The sequence below is a fragment of the Lagopus muta genome, chromosome 3, assembly GCF_023343835.1.
Source record: "Lagopus muta isolate bLagMut1 chromosome 3, bLagMut1 primary, whole genome shotgun sequence".
Taxonomy (NCBI): Eukaryota; Metazoa; Chordata; class Aves; order Galliformes; family Phasianidae; genus Lagopus; species Lagopus muta.
Window position 1 is genome coordinate 50,730,799 of NC_064435.1, and position 25,545 is coordinate 50,756,343.

At 39.3% G+C, this 25,545-nt stretch overlaps 1 long non-coding RNA gene across 6 annotated transcripts in view; it reads left to right on the forward strand.

The window, feature by feature from the left end:
- The first annotated feature begins 643 nt into the window (after positions 1 to 643).
- Positions 644 to 25,545, forward strand: part of LOC125690359 (uncharacterized) — a 76,778-nt gene continuing 51,876 nt past the window's right edge. For 3 of the 6 annotated variants that reach the window (XR_007375638.1, XR_007375639.1, XR_007375640.1), the window contains exons 1-2: positions 655 to 699; positions 14,808 to 15,002. This is a non-coding gene — a long non-coding RNA (uncharacterized LOC125690359). Of the gene's footprint in view, positions 700 to 2,188; positions 2,239 to 14,807; positions 15,003 to 25,545 lie in introns of those variants that run through there. The other 3 variants (XR_007375641.1, XR_007375637.1, XR_007375642.1) reach the window with 3 other exon arrangements.

Sequence of the window (25,545 nt, forward strand, 5' to 3'; positions counted from 1 at the left end):
TGGGGCCCTGGACAGCCTGGTCTAGTATTAAATGTGGATGTTGGCAGCCCTGCCTGCAGCAGGGGGGTTGGAACTTGATGATCTTTGATTCTGTCCCTTCCAACCCAAGCCATTCTATGATTCTATGATATAATTCTATGATTGAGTGCTTGGAGGACATGTGAAACATCTGCCAACGAAGTTGTACTGCCAGAGCTCTTCTGCCAGGATTGCCAGGTACTCCCATTGGTACCAGTTCTCTCCTGTCAATAACTCTCATAGAAGCTTCATCTCTGTGAAGGAACCACAGAGCCTCTACTTGTTGGTGGGATAGCAGTCTTCCCTCTTATCCTTCTAGATTAACTCCTCCCTGGTGTGGTTGAAACATTACAAGTCCACTCTGACACAGCTGAAAAGTTGGCTTGGTGGATGACTGGGTAGATGAGGACTGGGCTATTCAGGGTCTATCAATCTAGTACCAGAGGTTGTGTCACATAGAATTTACTGGGCTGCTGAACCACGGCCTCTGATTGATCACCTGAGGCGAGCAATGAGTCAGCCACAGGAGCACAGGTGAAGGCAATTCACCTGTGCTGCAGGATGGGGTGGAGCCCAGCTCCACCTCTCCTATCCCCATTTAAGAGCTGGCTACCAGAGGGGAAGGATATAGTCCACCAGAAGTACACTCCACCAGAATTTCCCATGTGAGCCCAGGATAGGGTGAGTGTCCTTCTTTCCTACTCTAGTATAATGACTACATCAGCCAAACTTCTGCGTATACTACATCATCTGTATGTTCACTGATTGTACATAGATGTTATCAGTCCTTAAGCTAGGGAGCTGCTAAGAATGAAAATACTGAGTAAAACTGGCAGTTAACTGATCACTTTGGGATTTGGTTTTGTTGTTGTCTTTTGTGTTTATCAGCGCTGTAACATATGGTTCCCTACAGGAAGACATTCATGCCTAGTGAATGAAGAAGGCAAGGGATGGGAACTGGCTTATTGCAGGTCTCTGAAGTTTATGTTCACCTTCCTTGGAGGATAGGTGAGTGTAACTCAGCTGGAGGATCATACGCACAGCTGAGTGATGATCCAAGCCTGCTAGTCCTAGTCGTTACCCTGGTGACAGAATGCTTTTAATGACTGCTGGTGGTCTAATGCTGCATTGTGGCTGCTGAGATGTAGGGCTGTTAGGCTGCTGCTTGTGGTGTCATCTTGCTGTTGTGATGATCCTACTGGGGCTGTGACTTTGAGTAATGGAGGTACTTGTTGAACAGAGGAGGTATCCTTTGTGAGAAACTCATAGACTGATATGAGTGCTATGCTACTGCCCTTTGAGAAATCACCAGGCTCACAAGTTCTCCTTGCTCCATTTTTCACCCCTGTCCCCTGAGGTACCCTTTGCATCACTTTTTTGTATCGTTCTCACTAGAACATAGGCTTTTTAAAATCATCTTGGATGATGCTGAGATCTCATGTTGTGTTGAACTACACGTTAGGTCAGAATCATCTCAGACTTGAGGAAGGAATTTTTCACCCCAGGGTGGGGATGTGTTTCTTGCTTTTATTTTTCTAGAACTGGCTGCTGATCTGTGCATAACACTGCTGAGATTGCTTGCCAGTAACTCTGTGTTGGGTGGACTGGGAGGGTTTCTGAAAATGCCAGTGCCATACATACTTCTAGATAAAGGAAGAAGGGGGTCAGGTCTTCTCTTCAGACCATGCCATGCCCCAGACCATTGTAGTGAATTAGGTGAGATGTTATCACACCTGGGACAATTCTACCTCTTGCTGGCTGGACAGTATGGAGTTATGTGCTATGCTGGGTCATATGTTGAGTGATTTAAGCTAGAGAGATACAGGAAAAAAAAAAACTGCAGAGAGGGACATGTGAGTGCCTCATCTCAGGTGGTCCAGGGAGAGCATGGTATGACCAACCAGGAGGTAAGCTTTGCAGTAGAAACTGGGAGCATTGCTATTGCCCTGGAGAGATATAGTACGTGTGGTTCACAGCAAAATGTAGATTAATACCAAGGACCCATACAAAATAAGTTTTCTCCTTTTATTTAAAAGATGACTTTTGATTTTACTTGGGTAATGAGGAATGTTGCCTAATCTACATATTAACGACATGCAATGGTTCATGCATTATTCCCAGTAAGTACTTTTGGGAAAACCAACCCTTTAAATTTGGGAGATCAAAACATCTGTGTTTCTTTCACAGGCATCTTGTGATTTGGTCCTCCTCTCTCAGCTGGTAAGGATTCTAGAATTCTTGAATCTTTTTTTTTTCCTTCGCATTTCTGAGAGAATATTTTGATTTTAGTATGCTATTTGTGATAACATTTGTAAGAATATTTTCTGTAGCAGTCTTGAATTCCCTGAGAAGCAGATAATACCCCCATCACAGCCTGCAGAGGTTCTAGCAGTAGGAAAATGTGTCTGTGGCCTGGGATATGTGGTAAAATAAGCCATGTTCCTTGTAGCTTCTTAAAGCAAGAGAGATTGAGGGAAAAATGGCTACATTAGATATATTTTGGCAGCCACTTAAGTTTCCCTATTCTTTCAGCCACTTTTAAGCCTGTGGGAAATGAGAACTTGATTTGGTGGACTGAGAAAATGTGTTTTGAATTGCTGCACATTGTATTTACGTCTAAACAGTGAGATGAACAGCGGGGCTGTTTGTAGTGCAGATCAGCATATGTTATGTTAGTCCTCAAAATGCCTGGAATGAGGCTACTTATTTTTGAACAAGCTTTACTATGCCTTCATCTGAAACCTACTTATTTACACATACACAGAAATAGAGCATTTTCTTAACACCATATGCTTAAGGCAGTAGTTGGGTATCTAAAGATCTCATTACTTAAAAATTCTTATTGCTTTAATTTATTTTTTGTGTTGGTTCTTTATTGTTCATAAGTTTAAAAGGAGGAGATTTGGGTAGTTACAGAGCAACAACATCTGCACTCATTCTTCTTGCTTTAAAAAAAAAGTGAAAGTGAAATAAAAGATTAAAAGTACAATGATGCACTCAAACATAACTGGCACAGCTTTTGCCATCTGTTAGTAAGCTTAGATTGGGTCATAATACAATAACAGATAAAGGAAAGTTAGTTGATACTTCAAAATTTTAATCTTGGTAAAACATCTCCACAAAAGGTTTGAACAGCCATGGTGTGAGAAATGATATGTTTTGGGTGTCAACCCCCGCCCCCAACAAACCCCAATAATATTATAGTAAAATTTGTACAAGAATGGTGATGAATTCATATCCTGTGATGGAAGCTATGCTATATAGCTAATTTCCTAAATTTTCTAATGATTTGCAAATAGTGATTAATAAATCCATGTAGTAGCATAAATTATTTCAGTGATCAGGGAGAACACCAGTTGAATTCAACTGACTTGAGTGAATAACAGATAAAATTCAGGGGAAACTATGAAGTAGTGTACTTTTGGATGAAACATCTTGAGCACTAATTAACTCCATCACTCCAGAAAAGCACCTTAAACTGAAGGCAACTGGCAGCAATAAGGATTATTTCTGAAATGAGAGGAGGGATGTCATCTCAGGTACTTGCTTTATGACTCTTAGGTCTCCCACTGAGACACCTGGACATTGTGAAACATAATGTGCGGACTGAGACTTTGATTCTTACCTTGAAGAGCGATTTTTCTATTTAGTATTTGGCTTTATGTTCAGTCCATATAAAAAGAACTTAAAATCAAACCTATGGGTCAAATAGCTGAGACATGGCATGTCAAACAATTATGTGCTCTTACGCCTTCAAGGTGATGCACCTCCTTGGAAACACTGCTCTGTTCAGTCACCCTCGTTTTAGAGACACATCTTAGAGTTTCATCTAGAAAGGAGATGACTTCTAGAGACATCAGTAAGGACTACTCTTGAAGATAAGCCTGTGGATGAGCTGGGGCTACTCCTCTGAGCTGATTCAGCATTAGTGTGTCTCTAGCATGTTAAAGGTTTAGGCAGTGACCATTTCATTTCCTGAGCTAGCATTTATCTGGTTTAACGATGCAGTTAACTGATGTTTAATAAAATATCATGGATAGCTTTGAATGTAATGAGTTGCCATGGCAAATTTCATTTAAATCCTTTGATTTTTGTCTTAGGTTTATAGCCTAGAGCTCTGTGTTTCATTTTGACCAGAATTGTTTCTTTAGCTATTGGCACTGGGTTGCCTATATTTACATACCTACAAAATAAAGATCGAGCCAAACTGAATTAAAACTTAATAATAATAAAACCCCCTCAGAAAATGAAAACAACAACTGAGCTCCATACTTTACCTCCTCAGAAATCCTAAACCACAACACATCAGCAAAAAGTACCTTTTTTTGCCGTGTTACTCAAGGCTTGTTTATGTATTCTGGGCCTGAAATGAATGAGCCCTTCTTAAATAAGACATCTGTGTATTTTAAAGCAAGCAGTATCTTTCTGTGGGGATTATGCTAAATTGACGCCCACGGAGATGACAGACTCTTCTTTTCATGTGGAGAGGATGTCACCCCATGTGTTTGTTTTTGTATGCGTGTGTAACCCATGCTCCTGCAGTGACTGAAATAGCTGCTTGGGTTGGCTGGGGGATAACGCAGCCTGTGTTGATGGAACTCCAAGTCTGCTGGTATTTGCATGCCATGCATGCATTTGCATATAAGCAGTCAGACATACGTGCATGTTATATGCCATACGTATATGCACAATAACAGGCCCTGTTATTGTGATGTGTGGCTGCAAGTATTCCGTGGCAAAATCCACATGTGAACAGAAGTGCCATACTTGTATGTATAAAAAAACAAGCATGGGGCTATGTTATTCACTAGAAGCCATGAGAGCTTTTGATTCGATAGAGCAAAACAGAAGGAGGTATGTGCTGCTCTTTGTTTCTAAAGGCTCAGTCATGGAATAAAACATCTCTTTGTTTTCTGTGACTAATGTATTCTCTTAAACTCTTTCCTATCCAACAGAATTTTTACAAACTAGAATTAATTTAAAAAATGCTTATATGCTTGAGATGATTACTTGTTTTTGCTTTTCTTTTTATTCCTCCCACTAGGAAAGTTCTTAGAGGAGCTGTGGTGCCATTTCAGATTTCTTGAGTGGGAGTATTTGTGGTTCTTACTTTTCTGTTATGCTGTTGTTCTGTTTGGTAGCATCCTTATTTTGCAGCTTTGTATGCACAGATAGGAAAATGTAGTGGTTACTGGTATGCATGCAGAGCAGCACATATTAGCAGAGCAGAGTTCAGAATACATAATTCCAGTTGTGAAGATCAATCCCATTGCATATTATATGATCTGAGAAACTGAAGCAAGCATGTCATCTGATATATCTGTAATGAGTATGAGCAATCCACACTGGATAACCTCATGCACATGAAGATTTGGTCTCTCATATTCTCATTTTTTACCTCAGTCTTAAATCATAAAGCTGGGCGTTCTCCATTAAATTTCTAATGAGACAGATGTTTACAAGCTCAATGATGATCTAACAGTCAATTAGTGAGTGTATTTTTCATCTGTTCTATGAGACATCTTGAAATATTTCCTGATGGGCCAAAAGCAGCTAATATGACAATCTTCTTCAAAAAACTTCTGCTCAGCTGTGCTCTGGTCGAACTGAAGAAGCCTGTGAGGTAACTGCTGTGCAAAGCTGTTCATGCCGTGTTCATTGTAAGATGTATTAGCTGCTCTTTTCTATACCTTTTGCTGCAGTCTCTTGAGAGAACAGCACTACAAATTCTCCAGGCGAAATCAAGTACCCTGTTAAAGTTGTAATCACATTTCCCCCTGCCAAAATGCTTAACTAAGTAGCTCATGTGGGAGGTTTATTCCACATTTGTAGTGAGCTTAAGTACAACAATAGGTTTGTATGGTGAAGGATTAAGAGGAAAAGATCAAGACTGTCTTTCTGCCATTGTCTATTTCTAAACCAAAGAACAAAATGGTGCGTCAAATATTTCCCTTTTCATACCTCTGTAAATCACAAATTTATTTTCCCTGTTTTCCTTTATTTCATCTCTACTTTCAAAGTAGAAAAGATTATTTATACACTTCTGTATTTTTTCCCCCATTTTCTTCAATATTTTTTTTCAAGAGTTGCCAAATGAGCAAATCCTTGAGTGTGAGAATGTTGTAAGTGCCCTAAGCTGGTCTCTGTTAATGAAGGAGAGGTGATTGAAATGAAACATAGATGTGTCTGGAGCTTAATCTTTCAAGGCTGATAATGAGATGAAAAAAGATGAAAAAAAAGACAAGCAACTGCTCCTTAATTAGGCACCTGTTATGTTGCACTGTGATCAGTTCTGTACAGGACAAAAAATGCCAAATGACTAAGACATTTTTCGGTTTGAAACAGACTTCCTGCTCACACTTTGCTTCAGAAATATAATGTGCCTGCTTTTGGTTTGCTAATAGATACTTTAAAATCAGTTTTGGAAAAGTTATTCTGTGAGGTAAAAATTCCTGTTTGAAGTCAATGCTGTTCATCCGAAGAAACATCTGTCACAAGACATGAAAAGAATGATTTCTTTGTGACTGGGAAATCAATGAGACACTTGTTGTAATGTACAACCCAGAAATAATGTACCTAGTTCAAAAGGGAATCAGAAAGAAGGCTGTTTTTTGTCTGTTCTCTCCAGAGTGTTTACGATGAGATTCAAAAAGATATTTTGCTTTAGCAAGACTTCTTGAGTTTGTGCCCTTAGCAACGGGGCTGAAGTGGGTGTTTTTAGGACACTGACTTTTAGGGCTAGAGGAGCATTGGGGATTTCTGTACCCTGACCTCTTGAAAGAACCTTGTTTGGGGCTCCTCTTTAGGAGTGTAAATTGCTTGCTGGGCTGACCCTGCCCCATCCTCTTTGGGGAACAGGAACTGGAAGCTGCGCAGCCTCTGGGATGCCTAGCTGGTGGTTGAGGGTGATGCTCCTTGTAGGCTCCCATTCTGGGTGGGCAGACTCCTCTGTACGTGGTGACACTGTGGTGGTCTGTCCTGCTTGCATTTTTTTCTGTCCTCTGAAGCCATGGAAACATGCTGCGTCCTTGTCTTTTGTCTTTCAAGTGCATATGCATTAGATTTCAGTTTTCCTATCCAGGCTGCTCTTTAAAGTCTTTTCAGCTTTCCAAAACAGTGGTACTATGGGAAGCAGCAGAAAAGGGTTGAATAATGGTACACACCTCCTTACATTGCAAAGATTCTTCCTGTAAAACCTAGACCTGTAAAACCCCGAATGAGACCTGATCTCTTACTTACAAGATGTTGTGAGGACAAGAAGAAATCATAAAATCGAGAGCGCAATTACATCATGTTGCTTTGGATTGGTAGTGTTTTATAGCTCCATGATGCACGTGGATTGTAAGTGATACGAGACAAAGAGAAACTCCTGGGCAGGAGGAAATGGGCTTGTTAAGCATGACTGGTGTGTGCAGAATAGAGTATGTGCAGAACAATTGGCCAAGCAGGGGTCTCCTTTCAAAGGGAGGAGAGAGCAGCACAGGGAGATATAGCTCTGGCAGTGTTTGAAACCTGAGATCAATGGCTTCCCTGGGAACACCAGGCTGAGAGTCTGAACAACTTCCCAGCATCTTGTGGGTGAAATGAGAGCAGCCTTTGGAGTTGTGCATGCAGCTCCAGCAAGCTGTACTCAGTGGTGGAAGGATGGCTGCATAGGAAACATACAGAACTACCGTGATACTATCACCTGAGAAACACTTTTGGTGCCTTTATTTCCAACAGTACTGGAAATGAGTATTTGGTCATATCCTCCTTGCCACTTGTGGTTTTTATCATTTATCTCTGTTCTGAGATTAATTGCCCTATAGTTTTAAATTACCTTTTGTACAGAAGCTGCTTTGTGCTTCTTGTCATCCTTGGCGTTTTGCCCCTTTTCTGGTACTGTTGTACTGCAGTACTGGTGGGATGAAAAATATGTCAGTATTCAAAAGTTAGATGCACACAGACTCATACAATCTGCAGATTTTTATAATAACAATATGTATATATTACAATATGTTTTGCACTGATATTTTGCCTTTATTCCTGGCATTTGATTTGCTTTTTTTGATGGCTATGGGACAGCCAAGTGAATGGAATTTTCTGCTATAATCCTAAAATCTTGTCCCTAAGTGGAAACAGTCCAGGTTAAGTTAGGATTTATTTTTCCTGTGTGCATTTGTTTACACAGGGTTTTCTTTGTTGTTTTGTTACTCAGACAGTTTTATGAAACGCTTGTGCAGCTCCTCACTGTCACCCTCATCTTTGCTTTGAATGTCTTTGGAACTGAAATAGACTCATCCCATTTCAGAGTATGAATGTGATGGGGGGTGTGCTGAACAGCATGGACAGAGCCTTTTGGTTTGTTCCTACCTTGTGTTCCCCATCTCTGAAGCAGTTACTTCTCCATGGGACTTTGTCATTTTCTGTATACTTGTCCAACCCAGATACTCTGTGAGGCACTCTGGAAATCCAAACTGACCAGATTTCTCTTGGTCCGCACACTTATTGAGTCCTTCCAGGTGATACAACAGGATAGCAATGTTTTTTTCTCCTTAGAAAAGCTGTGTGGACTCCTTATTTCTTTAGAGGAATTTTTTACTAATTCGCATGTGTAACTGCTTGCAGGAAGCCCTACAACATTACAACTTGGCTACTTTTCTGTTTAGCACTGGTAACAGGAAAATCTATAGATGCATAGGGGAAATCATATTAGTATGCGAAGGAAACCAGAGTTTCTATGTATGTAAAACGAATCACGCTTTCCCATTTTTCATTCTCGATTCACTTTTCATGTTAGACAAGGCATGAGCAGACAATACTATGGTATTGGTTTTGTTGTATTTGTTCTTAAGCGGCCTTGCTAGAGTTCAGATCCAAAGCACTGAATCACTGGTGTAATTTGTGAAGATAACCCATTGACTATTTCTTGCTTTCTTTCTTTTCCTTTTTTTCCTTTTTTTGTCACTTTTTCTATTTTGTGTGCGTGTGAAACTTAAGTAATCTTTAGGCTTTAAGGGAAGTAAAGAATGTTAAATGAAACCAGATCTGAAATATTAGCTGAGAAATGCAAGATTTGAGGGGACATTCAACTCTTGCAGAACTAACTTGCAATTTTTACTGTTTGCTCAGTTGTTTCCAGCAGACATTTCCTGGGGGGAAAAAAAAAAGAAAAAAGATCTGTTACTGTTTCTTGTTTCAGTATTTCAATGTTTGCTGATGATTAAATAATAGCATTTGCCTTAATTTCCCATCTTCTTGGAAAAAAGTTTAACGAAAGAAAATCTCCCTGGATTTATGAACTCCCTTAAAACATAACCTGTGACTTTGCTTTTTTTCTGTGTACCTGTGTAAAATATAGGCTACACTGCGTAGAGTCTGTTTATCTGATGCCTCAGAGACATCCTTGATATTTGTGAAAATGGCCTGTGTGCCAAGGATGCACAAACATAAGCTGAGTGATTCAAACTAGTGAGAAAGAATGATGTGTATAGGAATTTCAGTATTAGATGTGTCAGCTTGCACCTTGAACATTACAGGGAGATGCAGTGCAATTTGCCATCTTGCCATTGATCCTTCACTGCTTGGTAAATCTATCAGCTGGGAAGGAGAATATATCTGGTACTGAATTCACAATGCACTAAGACTTCTATGGAAAACAACTTGTTTTCACACTTTATGGAATGTGTGCATGTATGTATAGCTATTTTTATTCAGGCATTCAACTTGTCTCACTGAATTCAAAATACCTTATGTGAGTAAAGCTTTATACATGCTTGCACATTTGCAGAATCCAGACTGATTTTGTTCTACAGAGCATATTTCTGTTCTGTCTTGTTTGCATTGTTTCTTCCTTGTTTTAACAGCAAATCATAATTGATGATTTGTATTCTGTGAGTGATTTTATTTGCATTCCCCCACTGCACACTTTATTGATTGCTTCAAGGAAGCTGCATGTTCCTTTATTTTACAGCTGAATGTGGCATAGATGAAGCATTTTGTTTTCAGTGCAGCTGTGCTTCTTACCCAGTTGTCCAGCTGAGCTGAGCAAGGTGTAAGAAAGATAAGAGTTGGGCCCAAAATCATGCAATAGGTTGTAGGCTTGAAGAGGATTAAAGCTGCAAGCATTTTGACTTGAGAGGCCTTTGTTTAAGCCTCCTTCAAACTGAGGGCAATCCAAAACACAGATTTAGCAGAGGTCTGAGCAGCTCTGATCAGATCTCTGTGACAGCCTCTGATCCAGTAGACTCCATTTCCTGCTCTGAATGGAGGTGACTTATCCATATCCAGTTCAAACAAGCCACTTCTGCAGGCACTGCATTTTACTTTGCACCCAAAATATCCATGGGGGAAAAAAAGTAGATGTAAACTTCTTGCCTTTTCTTGGGGCATCTTGGCAAACACCTCAGAAGGCAATTCTTTCTAGAGGATTGTTCCTACCTGCCTCCCTAATTTACAGCTTTAATAGGATGTATTAACCCTCTGTGGAGAGTGTGAGAACTCTGCATTTGCTAGTGGGGTGTTTCACTAGGATAATGTTGGTATCCTGTCACATGGCAAAACTGAACTTCTCTCCAGTAAGAAAGATCTAGAGAACTAAGCAGCAGATATTCCAGAATTCAAATGATGATTTTTCTCCATTTGAACTTAATAAAAAAAAAAAAAAAAGTAAATACCCTCACTAACTTAAAGCAAATAAGGCACAGAACCAGCTTCCAGTAAGATTCAGTTTCAGGATCATTCCTCTTAAGCTTTTATACTACAAATGCAATAAGGCACAGGGCTCTCCAATACTTGTTATCTTTTGCTGAATGCCCACGTGACAGCCTTCTCCAGGTTCTTGAATGGAATGTTGTCCATGGGTCCATTTTCAGCTCATGTGTTTATGTGAAATAGTGAGGTCTTCTAAGGAGCTTCCAAGCAATTTCTTTTGGCCTTTGTTGAATAGGAAAACACTTGCAAAAAAAAAAAAAAAAATTATTCCTGAAAAACATATACTATCCCATTTTCAGTCTATCCTATTATTGTATTGTACACCCTTATGACTCTGCAGGAAAGCTGTCTTTTGGGTTGCTGGAAAAGAATATTAATGAATGAATGAGCTATAAATAAACAAATGGAGACTGCTGAAAAAGGAGCGAAGCTGTTTAAATGAGTAGGACACCAAAGTAGCATAATTGTTTCCGGGAATAATCTGTTATTACAAAACACTTAACATTTTCCACATTTTAACTTCTGGATACAATTGTCCTTTAACACAAGTTTTACTTCAGAATACAGCATGAACTCATGTGGTTTCATCTAAAGCACTGTGGAATTTGATTTCTTCATGATTTTTCTTTTTGAAAATTGTTATTTATTACTTTGAGGACACCATAAAAATATATTTAAAATGAACTTATTCAAAGTGAAATTGAAAAGTGGAAAATTCCTCCTAGTGCTATAACTTCACAGAGTCTTGATCATGTTGGATCAGTGCACTGTGGATTTTCTAAAATGAATTTAGTTGACTGGGGGATGCTTGCATTTCTGATTGAAGTTAGTCACTTTGAAAGATTAGTGATTATATAATTGAACCTGCAAATATAAGTAAAGAAAAATTCTTGGCATGAAATGCAGAAAAACAGCTTTATGAATTACTTGTATCTCTTGTACATACTGCATATATTAATTTGGCCTGAGGTAGGACTCAGTTTGGCAGTTTACTTGAACTAAATTGCCAGCTTTATAACATGGCTTTATAACATGCAGAGTTTAGATATCTTTTTCTCAGTGCATATGAAATCGAAATGCCTATTTGTTAGGAAATACAAAAGTACTGGACTAGAAAGGACTTTCAGAGTTGCTAAATGCTTATTGCAGCTAGTTATTACAATTCTTGGGTTAGTTTATAAAAAATATTTTAGTTGCCATCTTAGACGTATGATTACTCCATATTTTTTGCTCTTATAGTGATCTTGTCTTACATCTTAGGTAACATCTACCAGTACTGTCATTGAAGTTCCCTGCTGATTTTTACAGATTTATGTCTAATTCCAACACTCTATTTGTAGAGTATACAAATCAGATTGCCTTAGCTTCAATCACTTCAGCAGTGAACACCTGCTTTGGTATGTTTTTCCTTGCATGACTGGGACTGTATGGCATTAGAGAGGTAGTTCCATGAAACTGTTACATAATGAAATCTACATTCCTACTGGATCAGGAAATAATTTTGCCTCCTTATACACTAGGATCACATTTTTCTATAATGGTGACATCATAGGTGTGGTTCTTGTTCCTTCTTTTACTGATTGACTCATTCTTTCTTCTGCTCCTCATCAGACTAATGAAATTCCAGCCTGTGACAAAAAAGTTGTGATTTTTAAATGCTGGTCCTTACGTTTGGAACTGCTAAAAGCTGACTGATTTTTTCAGAGCTCTGTACTTCATGGTCATCTGGTTCTTCACAATGTCTAGATGAGAAACTGGGAACTCCAAGTCCTGCCATCAAAACTTGCCAGAAACCTCAATAGTGCTGATGGGTATCCAGTGGATCTACCATTACAGTCATCTGCTTCTTCCAGTGTCGTGCCAACTCATACATCATCTTTAACATATGCATGCTGCAGGTGGTGAACAGGACACAATTTTTATGCAGTCCAATCTATGCCACTTTGTCTGTCCTTTTGATTAAGGGGTCCATCCTTCTGACATTGCTTTTTAATCCAAAGGCATGAAGAGAACTACATAGTTGTTTGAAGAACTCCAAGAAAACCTCCCCCTTAGACCAATTGTTTTGCTGTCAGCACATCCCTCCTTGTAGGGATTCTTACCATCTTACAATTGTTGGATTCAATTCCCATTTTATACAGCATAGTTTTTTCCCATATGACACTGTATAAAGCACTTTAATGGAGTCCAGATATATGAAAACTTTTTCTCTTGTTTGAAAATCTGTTTTTCTGAGTATTTCAACCTTTGGCAAATTCATCTCACCATTTTACACCACCAATTTTCCACGGTCTTAGATATCTTTGATTTCTTTCTTCCTAAGTGTAGTTCTAAAGTCTTTAATTGTCCAGATCACTTTTCCTCTTTTCTGAGAGAGGAGGTATTCTGTCTGGTATTTTCCAACTATGTAGGCCTAATGTGTCTTATTTTGAATTGTGGCAAACAGAATAAAAAAACCCAAAGTAATTGTAGAATCACCAAGAGAAGTGATGCACTTGAGTAGAAGCCACGAACAGACAAGCTCATTCTAATATTAGGGTGAGACTATAATAATTGATATGCACAGAAATATTTTTTAAATGAAGGTCTAGCAACTATCTATACCTAGGCAAACCTCATGACTAAAAAAACAGCACACAAAACAGAGATGAAAGAAAGACACTGATTGGAGAGTCTGAGAAATGGTGTTCTTTAGCACACTTCTGATATCTACACAGTTGTGTTTGCTGAAGCTCAGAAGGAGCTCATATCAGCTGTGCAGCCTTGAGATCTGTGTGTCCTCTGCTGTGCCCTTTTAATATTCCCACCCTCTTTTGAACTCATTGGCCAGTTCCAACCAAATTTGAAAAGTCACTAATAATCAGAAAGCTTGTACATCTCTGCAAGCTTGGAGGAGTGGAGGAGAGAGAAATGTCAGTGTTGGTGATTAGGAAAAGGCCAGAATATAAGTACTGGTAATATAAAGATGTCTTGAAAGTTCCAAGTCAAGATTGTGATTGAGAAAGGCCCTATTTAGAGTCATGGGACTGAAGGCCTTTGCCCATTAAGTGTCCCAAGGTTTTTAACGTGGCCAATAGTAGTGCAAGTTTTTCTGCAGTGTAGCTGAGCCATGATTAAGGAAAGGCCATCTTATGGCCACAAGCTTTTAGGCTTCCCTGTCTTTTTTTAATCTTCTCTAGAACATTCATCTGGAAAACTTAATTTTGCTCTCCTTCCATGCACAGTGATGTAGTAGAACAATTGTCTCAGGAATAAACAAAATCATTGAAGGCTTTGTTTTGATCAGTTTTCAGGTTACTCCTCCATGCTTTATTGGTATTATTAACAACAAGCTTAATGGATATAAAATGCTAAGCACTTCAAAAAAACCCTGCTGCTATTTTCATTTGTTGCTGTTGAGAGATAGGATCTTTCTCTTCCTATTCCTGTCCTAGGGAAGGACAGCTTTTCCACTCCTGTTGTCTGTGCCTATGGCATTTACTCTTGAGCATTTAATACTGTCTTTGCTTACGTAACATTTTGTGATCAGACATCAGGCAGAAGTGAGGGTCTGTGAAAAGGCCAACTACTGTAAGTTTCATATCTTCTCATTTCTTTTACTTCATTCAAGCTTGGATTAAATTTTTCCTTATTGTAGAAAAGAACTCCATAACAACTGATTAATAATTAGTGGCAAGTAGTTCTCTATCACTATACAAATGCTTTTCTTTTGGGAGGTAGAAAGTTAAAGCAGTGATTGAATTAGTCAAGGAGAATGGCTTGGAGAACAGGTTTAGAGAAATGGCCCAAGGGAAAGGCACTTAATTAATTATCTTCAATTTACTATTATAAATTTGGGGCAGTGTAGCTAAGCAGGAACTGCAGTAACAGGATAGGAAGAGCTGCCTATGTGGCAGTTCTTGATGAGAAAGATCTGAAGTTTTTTTTTCCATCATGATTTATATAGTCAGTCATGATTGCTATGATTTTTTTCTTCTTCAAAAAAGATATTATACTCTGATTTTTAAACTAGTTTTTGCCTGCAAGATGTTTGAAGAAAATTCCTGCTCCGTTCCAAAACGATTAGGGCTCAGATGGAGTACTGTGTTTGCTTTTAGGCTTTCACTAAAGAAAAACATCAGAGGTTCAGAAAAAAGGGAAAAGAAGAACGAGTTAAAAAAGTAAGGCTGAATTCATGAGCTGCAGAAAAGGATGGAAACATGAGGATTATCCAGCTTAAAGAAATGGAGACTGAGAAGACTGTTTAAAACTAGTGGAAAGAAGAAAGGAATAACATTTTCTCCTGGACCCTCGTGAGTAGGGGAAAGCTACAAAGAGTTTAAAAATGCAGCAAAAAAAAAAGATAGAGGCTATTTATAGGGGGGAAAAAAGCCCCACAAAAACCAACAAAAACATTCTAACAGAATAGACAATGGAGTGCTAGAATTAATTGCCTGGGGAACACCAGAATAAAGTCTGGAGCAAGAACAGATTACACAAACATCAGTCAGGAATGATTTGGAGACTTTCTTGCGGACAGAAAGCGAACCTGTTTATCTCCTCTCAGGTTGCTTTTCCAGTCATTGTGGCCTAGCTGTCTTATAAATTACTAGCTTTTAATATAGTCCCTCTATTACCACACTGAATTATGTGCTGCTAGAGTTAAATGGGTATTTTAAGATCATGGCTGGTTTAGTTAACCTAGAATCGATGCGTACTTTAAAGTTACTGAGTTCAAAGAAAAAACACAGTCGTGAAAAGTATGAATTGTACCAAATTTAAAACGCATATCAATGCTGGATTATACATAATACTTGTGCAGCATTTCCTGCTCAATTTGCAGGTGACATAGAGTATTTGTGATTTGGTGTACAGAATAATGCATTGTTCTTACATCTTTGGGCAGCTGAACAAAATCCTGGTGAAGAACATTGCTGGTTCCCCGGGACTGCAAGCAGAGTTGGGAACTATTGATTGCTGATTGGCATATCAAACAATGGAATCAAAAGAAGAATCCTCTCATATTTTATTCAGGGACTTCTATTGAGCTCAAGACTTAATAGTAACCTTCAGGAAAGTATTTCATCCCTTCTACAGACTAGGTGATATTGCAGAAGAAAGCAGACTTCAGTTTTGACCTTGAGAGCCAGACAAAATTTCTCTGATTTATTCCTGTTCTGTCACAATTAAACCAGCATTTAGAGAAACGCTACTACATTGCATTCTCCTTTATTTTAACAGTCATGAGGAGGAATTGCTTGTGTTGCTTCTGTCTAATGAGGATATGGCTCCAAATCTACATTTGTTGAAAGAAGCAACAAATTATATAGAATTATATACTACACAAATGTACCACTATTCCTACATGGCAGAAAGATCAGCTTTTAATAACTTAAACAGCCCAGCTCTTACTGTGCTAAGTTTTCAGTGGCTGTACACATTTCTCACTATTCTGAGACTCGTCATTGTCCTGCACTCAAGCAAACGTCCCTGGGTTTGAATTGGCTCTGACTTCCCTTGTGGTCTGTTTGAAGTATCCTTGTTGGAGGCTGTGGATTTCTAGCTAAAAACCTCACAAAATATGAATATAGACAAAGTCAGATTCTGACCTTTCATGTCTAAGGGAAACTGACTTCAGTTCATAAAAGGTCAGTGAATTTCAATAGAGACAGGCAGATGAATGCTGCTCACTTCAGAATATGAGTAACTGCTTTTGGAGCTCATACACTATTTGACAGTGTACAACTGTTGGAAGGCAGAATGTGTTAGTGGATGATTTGTTTATATTGGTTTTAGTGGAAAAGCATTTGTTTATGCTCACTATAAACTCTGGAAGAACTTTGGCTGTAGTAATCAGCCAGACCAATAGCGGACTGCCAGGTCACGGCACAACAATTTTATAAAACTGCCTAGTAGGAGAATTACCCCTTCCATCTTTCTGTTCCTCTCCCAGGCACTGATATATGGTACTTCTCTTGCAGTATTTTATGGATGTTTTTGCTCTTGCTAGTTTATTTCTGTGCTGAGGGACTCTGCCACTACCTCAGTATGTTATTTGCTTTCCGTCGTGCCATCTTCTTAACGTCTCTTGACACGTTCATTCGGTAAATCCTTTGATCCTCTTTCACTCTCTCTTTGTTTGTAGAGATGTATCTATTAAGACTTCCTCCTTCCCTCCTTCTTTCCCCCCTCTCCTCCTTCCTTCCAAACCTGTTAACTCTAGTACAAAGTAGCAACTGACATGCTTTATTTCCAGATGTTTGCAGTTAGAGAGGGAGTCCTGGGGCTGAAGGGTGGGGTGAATTTGTACACTGTATTTTAAGAAGATGGAAAGTAGCTTTGGAGACTTAAGAGAAGCAGGATGGGTCAGGAGGGGGGAGACTCACCATTGAAGGGATTATCTTTTCTTCAGAGAGGGTGCATCTTAGTTTTGTGATATGATGCGATGGAAATAGAGGACTAAAGCTGTCTCAGACTTGAGACGTGTGAGGGGCTGAGAGAAGTATACAAGACACAATTTCATGGATCTGCATGGAGGGTACTTATTTCTCTATGAAAGTGGTCGTTTGCTTGTTACTGAAGCTCCGTTTTTAGGAAAAAAACCTGATGCACTCACCTCATGCTTTTGAAAACTGCTACTACCTCCTCACCCATGAGAACTGCTGAATGACCTTCTCCACACAGTAACCATGTGCTTCTGGCTGTTAGAGCAGGGCTCCTTGTGACACACCCGTGCTTGCTTGTCACTGTCATGTGTTTCGTTCTCCCAAACTCTGCAGTGCTTCCTTGCTGATGGGCGGCTCAGCTCATCCACACTGTTCTTTGTACTGGGTTTAAGTCTCAAAGTTTTGCTAGTGGGGATGCTGCAAGGGAAGCCTCTGTGAACAGAGCTCAGCACTGCTACCATCTTAGATCAGAGCCAGCTCCAGCTGTTTCAAAAGGGACTCACTGCTGCCAGAACTGAGCTGAGTGATGCTGGGTGTGCTCTGGGAGAGCAGATTTTAGAAAGGGAGCTGGGAGAGACGGGGTGAGAGAAGTGAGAAAACAGCTCTGCATGCACTAAGGTCAGTGCAGGAGGACAGGAAGAGCTGCAAGCATACAGGAGCAGCTCCCTGCAGCCCAGAAAAGGCCCACAGAGGAGCAGGCTGTCTGATTGCAGCCTGTGGGCACCGTGTGGAGCAGATCTGCCTATACAGCCATAGAAGAGTCCATGGCGCAGCAGTGGATGGGGTCTGAAGGAGGCACAGCCCATGGAGAGCCCCCACAGGAGCACCCTGAGCTGCAGCCCATGGAGACCCACAGGAGCAGGCCTTGGGCTCAGATGGGCAGGTGAACTTCACCACGCTGCAATATCACTCCCTCTCCTCCAAGGAATAAGAGGAAAAAGTCTAATGAAAAAGCATTTACAGATTGATAGGGACCGATTTTTGAAATTCCCCTCTCCCCAATAGAAACCATGCTGTCAATATATAAGGAACGAAAGTCTTTATATACTTTCAAGTATCACTGTCAGAGCAGCTGAATCAAAAAAACATCCTTGAAAATCTCACCCTGTCTGCAGCCTGCCTTGCAAAACATGACTAAAAAGTGAAAAGATATTTCCAATGCGATTGACCTTCTTCAGCCAAAGACTTCTTTAAGCAGTGCTGTTCTTGCACCAACAAGCAAAACCACCTTTTTTATGCAAGAGTACAAACATTTGTTTTCTTGGTCGTAAACCTATGGTTAGCATTTCCTTGGAAATGGTCTATGCAAGCACTTGGGAAGAAAAGAATAGCTTGCTTCTCTGGTTCTCCAAGTATTTCCACCTGATTCTTCCTTTCATGTTCTTATGTCCTTTGTATTTAGTCATCAGCTCTCTGACCCTCTGCCTCTGGTGGGAGACGCAGGCTATGCATTCAGTGATCATGTTGGAGAAGAATGTGGAGAACAGTTTTGATTCCTGGTTTGCTATTTTAAGTCTAGGTTGTTCTTTTTTTGGCTCTTAGTGGATATTTCTCTCAAAGTGAGGGACAGAGATCTAAGAGGTGCCTGTTTAGTTTTTCTCATCTTGTAACAATACAGAATGTCAACTCAGCCTAGGTAGATGCACATCACCAACTCCATGGAACTGTTTTAAATAGTAATAAAAAACCCATTACTCTTCATACAAATACCTGAATATTTAAGTGGACAGAAGGGAAGGGTACTAGTAAACGAAATCCTTCTAGAATATGAAATCAGTCTGCTACTTACTCTTAAAAATGTACAAGTAAAATCATCTTAAAAAGTCTCCACTTCAATTTTTAATGCTTATTTTTGACCTTAGCACAGTTACGGAATTCCCATTTCCAGGTACCTTCCTTGTGTAGGTGATAGTTTTATAGTAAAAGGCCAATTATACGTATTCCTAAATCCAATTATTTTTTTCCACTAATCCTTTTAGCTTCTCATTACACATCTTAATCTAAATATATCACATTCTGTATTCAATTACCTTACCTCTTTCCCTCTCCCGCTGTAAGGCTTTCTTGTATTTTAAATACTCCTGCTCTTGTCTAGACTACAAGCTTGCAAATGTAAGCACTATTCATTGTTTCATGTTTAAATTACTAGCATACTATTATCCTCAATACCTTTTAGCTTGTTGTTTATTATAATGATGTGTATTAAAAATGATTTTTTAGAATGACACCTGCTTTGAAACTTGATATTGCCATTCATAAGTCGGGAAGAACTTTACTCTGCATATAGCCTATACTCAGTACTTGTTCACTAAAAACCTAGTCCAGTGCAAAAATTAGGTCTGTGGTTTTCTTGAATGGAGTTAAAGATATTTGAAATCTTGAAGCCACACATGCATTTACATGCTTGCTGAGTAATTGTCAAGGACCCATCTTGCATCTTAGTTGTAAGGATGTTAGTATCCAGCCTTAACCTACATTGTGATGCTGCAGTAGCCTCATGCCTGAGGTCCGTCTCACAATGCCAAGCAGTCTGGCTGAAGCCAGAACATTACTTAGGTTGTCAGTACTTGGAGAATGAGTCTCTGATGGCCTCGATCCTGTCAACACTTCTGCATGTTTTTAATATGGGAGTACTGGTGAATTTACAATCCTGCAAGAACTGGCAGGATTTGATGTACTCATTTATAACTACTAAGAGAGATTTCTTAACGTACCTACTATGTCTTAATTTTTTTCTTTAAATTAATCATGATGTTTACTTCAGTCAGCAAACATTTTGCCTGTACTAGGACACTATGCAGTAATCAAGATGCTTGCAAGTGCTGGCACTGTTTATTTTTCTGCAACCAACATGTATTTCAAGAGCACCCCATACTGAATGTTGCAGCACAAGAAAGCACACCAGACTGAACCTCAGATGCATAATTTGAGAGGCAGATGAAGTGTCCATCTCATGAGCTACTGTTTTCTCACTCAAACATGAAACATTCCTGGAAACGGCCTTTTCACTACCCTGATGTAGTTTGATAAACTTGGATTGTTTTGTTATTTACCTAAGACTAACTGCTGACTCTCTTTGTAGAGAAACAACAGAGTTTCTGCTTAGAAGCATTAGTGCTTGAAACTTTTTATTTTTAAGGGGGATTCCATTGTTGCTGGGGGGTGCTATTGTTTTTACATGTTATTTTTTTATTTTGACAGATGTATCCACATACTCTTAGCCTGATACTCTACTCTGTCAAATCATTACCATTATCAGATGAAAGTACCTTTATATGATACGCACTTTGCAGGAACTTTGAGATGTGTGTTGCTGAGACACCTCCTAAATTCATTACATGACATTATTTTCACTCAGCTTTTCTACAAGGGTTTTTTTCTTTTTTTCTTTTTTGTGGTTAGTATTTTGTTAAACATAACTTTTCCAGATTGTGATTTTGGGCAGAATTCTCCCCTATTGTGTTTCCTATGTATTTGATGCAACTAAGTCTGACTAATTCAACCTCTTGTCATGGTCATGTCCCTCACTGCCAGAGTGAGTGGCGATGACGTGATGATTGCAGTGCATGATTGAGTGGAGTGTGTGATGATGATCATGAATTATTAAAAAAAAAAAAAAAGGAGAGAGAGAGAAAAAGCATGACTGGCTTAGATGGAGGCTGCTAATGTGTCCTGCTGGGAGATCTGCATAGCAGTCCTATTGGTTTGCGCTTTTTTTGTTTGTTTTGAAAAGGGTATTAATTACATAGGCTTTTATTCTTTTTCTCATTCCTTTCAATTATTTCTTCTGCTCTGTTGTCCCATGTACATCCCACTGTCATACCGTCGTCTGATAGACTAGCAAGTGTTGGAGGAAATTGCCTTCAGTGTCTTCATAGGAGATCCATAGGGTGATCCACCTTGCATCATCGTTGTAAACATCCTTTGCTTTGATCAGACATTTACACTGTGAAGGGAGAATCTTTGAATTATTTTAAAGTTTACTGAGAATTTTCTCTTAATAAAACCTGCCTGTGGAATCACCCAAACTGCTTGTTTGCTTCAAGCTGATCAGATCCAGGCATTGCTGCCTTATGAATATAATAGTTTGGTGTGGCTCCCAGCCTTTGCATTTTACACATTCTCATACCATCCCTTGGGAAACAATTAAGGTCAACTTTACTTTGTACTCCTGCCTTTTCTTTTAAGGGTGATGCAGTGTGTACAGGTGATGGGGACAGGGCCTCCATCCTGGCCCATCTTCCTGCTGTGCAACAGCTCAGTCGAGAGCTCACTGTGGTCTGTGTACTATGCTGTGTGTGCTCTTTTGGCTTTCTATATATGCATAATCAAATATTTACTGCAGTGCTCAGTATACAAATGGTGGCTAAGTGCACTGTGACCTTCTCTCCATGTGACCCTTCCACAAAATGTTATTATCTTTGGTAAACACATTATATACTAAATTAAGGGAACATTTTGTCATGTTACTATTAGCAGATGGACGCTGGGAGGCTTTCTAGAACAACAAAGATATTTCGAAGATATATGCAATTTTGTAGCCATTTTATGAAATTTATTTTATTAAATAATATAGAAAATAAACACTGATAAATGTTGGCTTTGTGATTTGAGCATCTAAGATGTTCTTTAAAACGTGTCACAGATCAGGTTGATTGCACTGCTAATGCTTACCCTTGGCATTGTCACAACAGTAATTCGTACTGCTGCACTGTTAAGCCCTGGAAAAAACTGGAGTAAGTTCTTTCAGCAGGTCAAATGGATTGTACTTATTAAAAACAAGCAAACAAAAAATCCCACATAATTTAAAATTATAAATTGAAGTTAAAAATGAGAAAATTGCACATGCATCAAGTAAAACTTTTTGAGTAGTGGCAGATCTTAGGAATATCATACCAGCACCTTTACAGTAAAATCAGTAAAATGTGAAATACTTTTGGCCATCGCAAAATACGATATCCAACAGAAAGGTGTTTTTTCTGAAACCTCCAGTATGTGCAAGAAGAAAAAAAGTATGGGCTGTGGTATATGTGTTTATACAGCAAAGCTGAAGAAGACCCATGGTGATTGTGTAGAGGACAAGTTGTTATGGCTGAGCTGGAGGAATTAGTTGGGCTTTCCATCTTCTGCTGAACTCTGTGTTTTTCTTGTGTAGGCATTAGATGTGAAGCTCTCAATTTCAGTGCAGTTCTTCATTTATTATATGGAAGTCCCTTTCTTCTGCCACAGAGAAATAGCATGAAAGAGAACAAGTTTTTTCAGTAGGGTGAAGGCCAAAGCAGCCATAAAGTCTTATTTTTTAGATTTTTTTAACAGTTTTGCTAAAGTGCCCCAAAGTCCAGTAATAGTAGGTACCTTATGAAACCCATGCCCCAAGAAATATTCATTTTATTTTGATGCAGTTGTTCTGTATTTTGGAGAAAACACTCAGCTCTCTTTTCTAAACCGCTTAGAAAAAACAACAAACCAACAACAAAAAACCCTCAAAAAACCTCAAACAAAAAGTCATTTTCCTTCTAGAACAGCATCTGTTATTTATAGCAACATCTGAATTTCCATAAATAATCCCAGATTTCCCCTGTACAAAGATATAAACAACTATCCTGCACTCAAGTCTATCCCGGTTCTGCTGCCTCTCTGTGCAAGGAGAGTAGGGATGGAGATGCTGGGTGTTCTGGGATGGGATCCATGTTAGGACCGGAGTGGATTGGGGCAGAGATGGCTACTAGGTCATAAAACTCTTTGGCTCTGTGAAAGCCCTCCATCGGATGGGACTTTTGAGATTGTTGTTTTGAACAGCCAGGCTGCTTTGTGGACTGGTGATCCTGCCTGGCTTGGCCATGGGTCAGGCAGGGTAATACTGGGATAGGCTGGTCATTGGGTTGTGAGGATGTCACTCTCCCTCTGACCTGAGATGTGAGGCTGTATCTCTAGTGAACTGTCTGAGACTGGACACCTCCCACCAGCCCAGACTCTGGGGTTCTTTAACATACTATTTCTGTAGAAAGGGGCAAAGGAGGAGCTTCTGAAAATTCTCTTTATCTATATGCTGGGAGGCTCTTATTACTATTTTATAAGCACTTGATTAGTGGATAATTATAAAATAGTAATTGAACAGCAAATAGTAATGGCATAAAAAGAAATGAGTGTTTCTAGAGGCATCATCAACTTCATAAACACATGAAATCCATGAAATTCCGTTTTGGGGTGCCTTCTGTAATGGTACTTTATTCTCAGTGCGTGAGTATACCATGTGAGAAACAACCTTCTTTAAGGGTTTTTTTTGCTCTCTTTGACAGAATATATTCCATTTTTTACGCTGAGCTTAAGTTACCAATGAATTAAACAGTGCCTTCAGCCAGCTTAATTTACACCCCTCTCTAGTTAATTTTTTTTTGTTAAATTGTCAATGTCAGGATGCTTAAATTTCTTCAGTAATTCAGTAAACAAAACCACCAGTTTTACCATTAAGGTCTTGGGATAGCTGTTTAACACATTACATATATATATATGTGTGTGTGTGTATATATATATATATAGATATAGATATAGATATAAGCAAATCAGTTTATCTGGGCCAGAGTGCCATTTCACATGGTAGCTTATTTCTCCTCCTGTTGATCTTGCCCTGTGGTTATTTCTTTTCCATTCCACCACATGATTGCTCCAGATATTTTTTCCTGTGCTTTTAAGATCTTGCAAAAATCACCTCCATTCTTAGCTTCAACATTATTCCTTGATACTTTCGTGGATCTCTCGGGTCTGCCTGGAATACTGATATTTCCATTTACTTTCATTTACACTAATTCGCTTTTCAAGGTGAGTTTTGGCACACTGAATACCGCCTTAATGAACTTGCCTTCTCGGGATTTGCAGTGTGTTTAGTTGGAGAATGGCAGCAAATAACCCTGAAGTTAAGGGCTGGCTGGAAGGGTCAGGGAAAGTTGCATTTGTATGTATGAAAATCTTGCTGTTGGAACCCAGGTCCTGCATAAGGGAAAAGTCTACAGACAGTGACATTGGCTTTGCATCTTTATGCGCTAGAGCAGTGTCATCCTGCTGTCACCTTCTGAAGATGATTTGATTTGAATTCAGCAGAACTTCAGAAATGCCTTTATACTGCTGCCTGAATGCTTTTGTATCAACTTAGAAAAACTTCATGTGCTGACTCCTGGAAGCTTTGTTCTTTGCAATTTCCTGACAATGAAATAATTGTCTGTGATAAGCTAAAAGAAAGCAAAAATAACTTCAACAGAGAAGTTTAGCCCCTTGGAATACTCTCTATCTGCTTTTAAAATTTCAGTATCTATGCATAAATTAAATAAGATTTATAAATCTATGTTACTCAAGCTCAGCAAGGAAGTTTTGACTTTCTATGCTAGCCTTTGTTCTTGTCAGTGTGAGTGACTACTCAGAAAAACTAATTATTTTGCACTGGTACTGGGAATGCATCTGTGAGTAGGACCCCTGATCTCCTGTTAGCCAGACTAGCTTTTTATCTTCTGGGTCCTGCTGCTTCTCTAAATATTTCTCTTTAAGTTGAAGAACTTGTTTTTCTGGTTGTAGAGATTTTTGGGGAGGGGACCAGGGACTACTGATGTTCAGCTGGACTCTGAGCTCCTGCAGGCTGCCAGACCAGAGTCCATAATCAGCAGTGAGTGGCAGCTTTCTGATGCTGTGAAATTATGAATGACTTTCCTTATCCGAGGCATTGAGCACCAATACTTCTCGTCACAGAGTAGTGGAAAGCTCTCCTTCCACCTCTACTATAAAAGCTCACCAAGAAGATATTTGATAAGAAGCATAAAATTTCTCTGAAAGAACTGATACATTGTTAGAAATAAAATTATTTTAAAGCATAGGACAGCATTTTTCTTTGATTCTTGCTTTTCCCTTTGCCCTAAGCTCCCAGAGTGAATATGGTCACAATGATGAGCACTGTTTATCTTATCAGGAACACCTGTGGGCTTAGCCTGTTTGGATTTTTGCATGACGTCACTTGCTGATGTTTTGGTATGCCTTATCAATGTATGAAATGGAATTCAACATTTTGGTCTGGTCATGTGAATAGCAGAATGGCATGAGATTTCCTCTCCATGCTATTGCTGCTGTGGGAACTGACAGAGCAAGCACCCTTTTCAACCATAGGGATTTCTTCTGGCTGTTTGGGATCTTTCCCAGTTGATTTATAACCTTCGTGGTGAGCTTCCAAGTCTTGTTCTTTCTCCAAGCCCCATAGAGGAGGATGGCTTGCTGTTGGCTTTGCTGTGTTTCAGACTGGGAACTGACTACCTTGGCCTTCTGTGGTAGTAAAAAGCATGAAGTTTCATTTGATGTGAAAGGTACATTGATGCAGTCTGCATCAAACATCCTATCTCCAGTATCTAAAGCAGAGGAAAGGTAGAGGTGG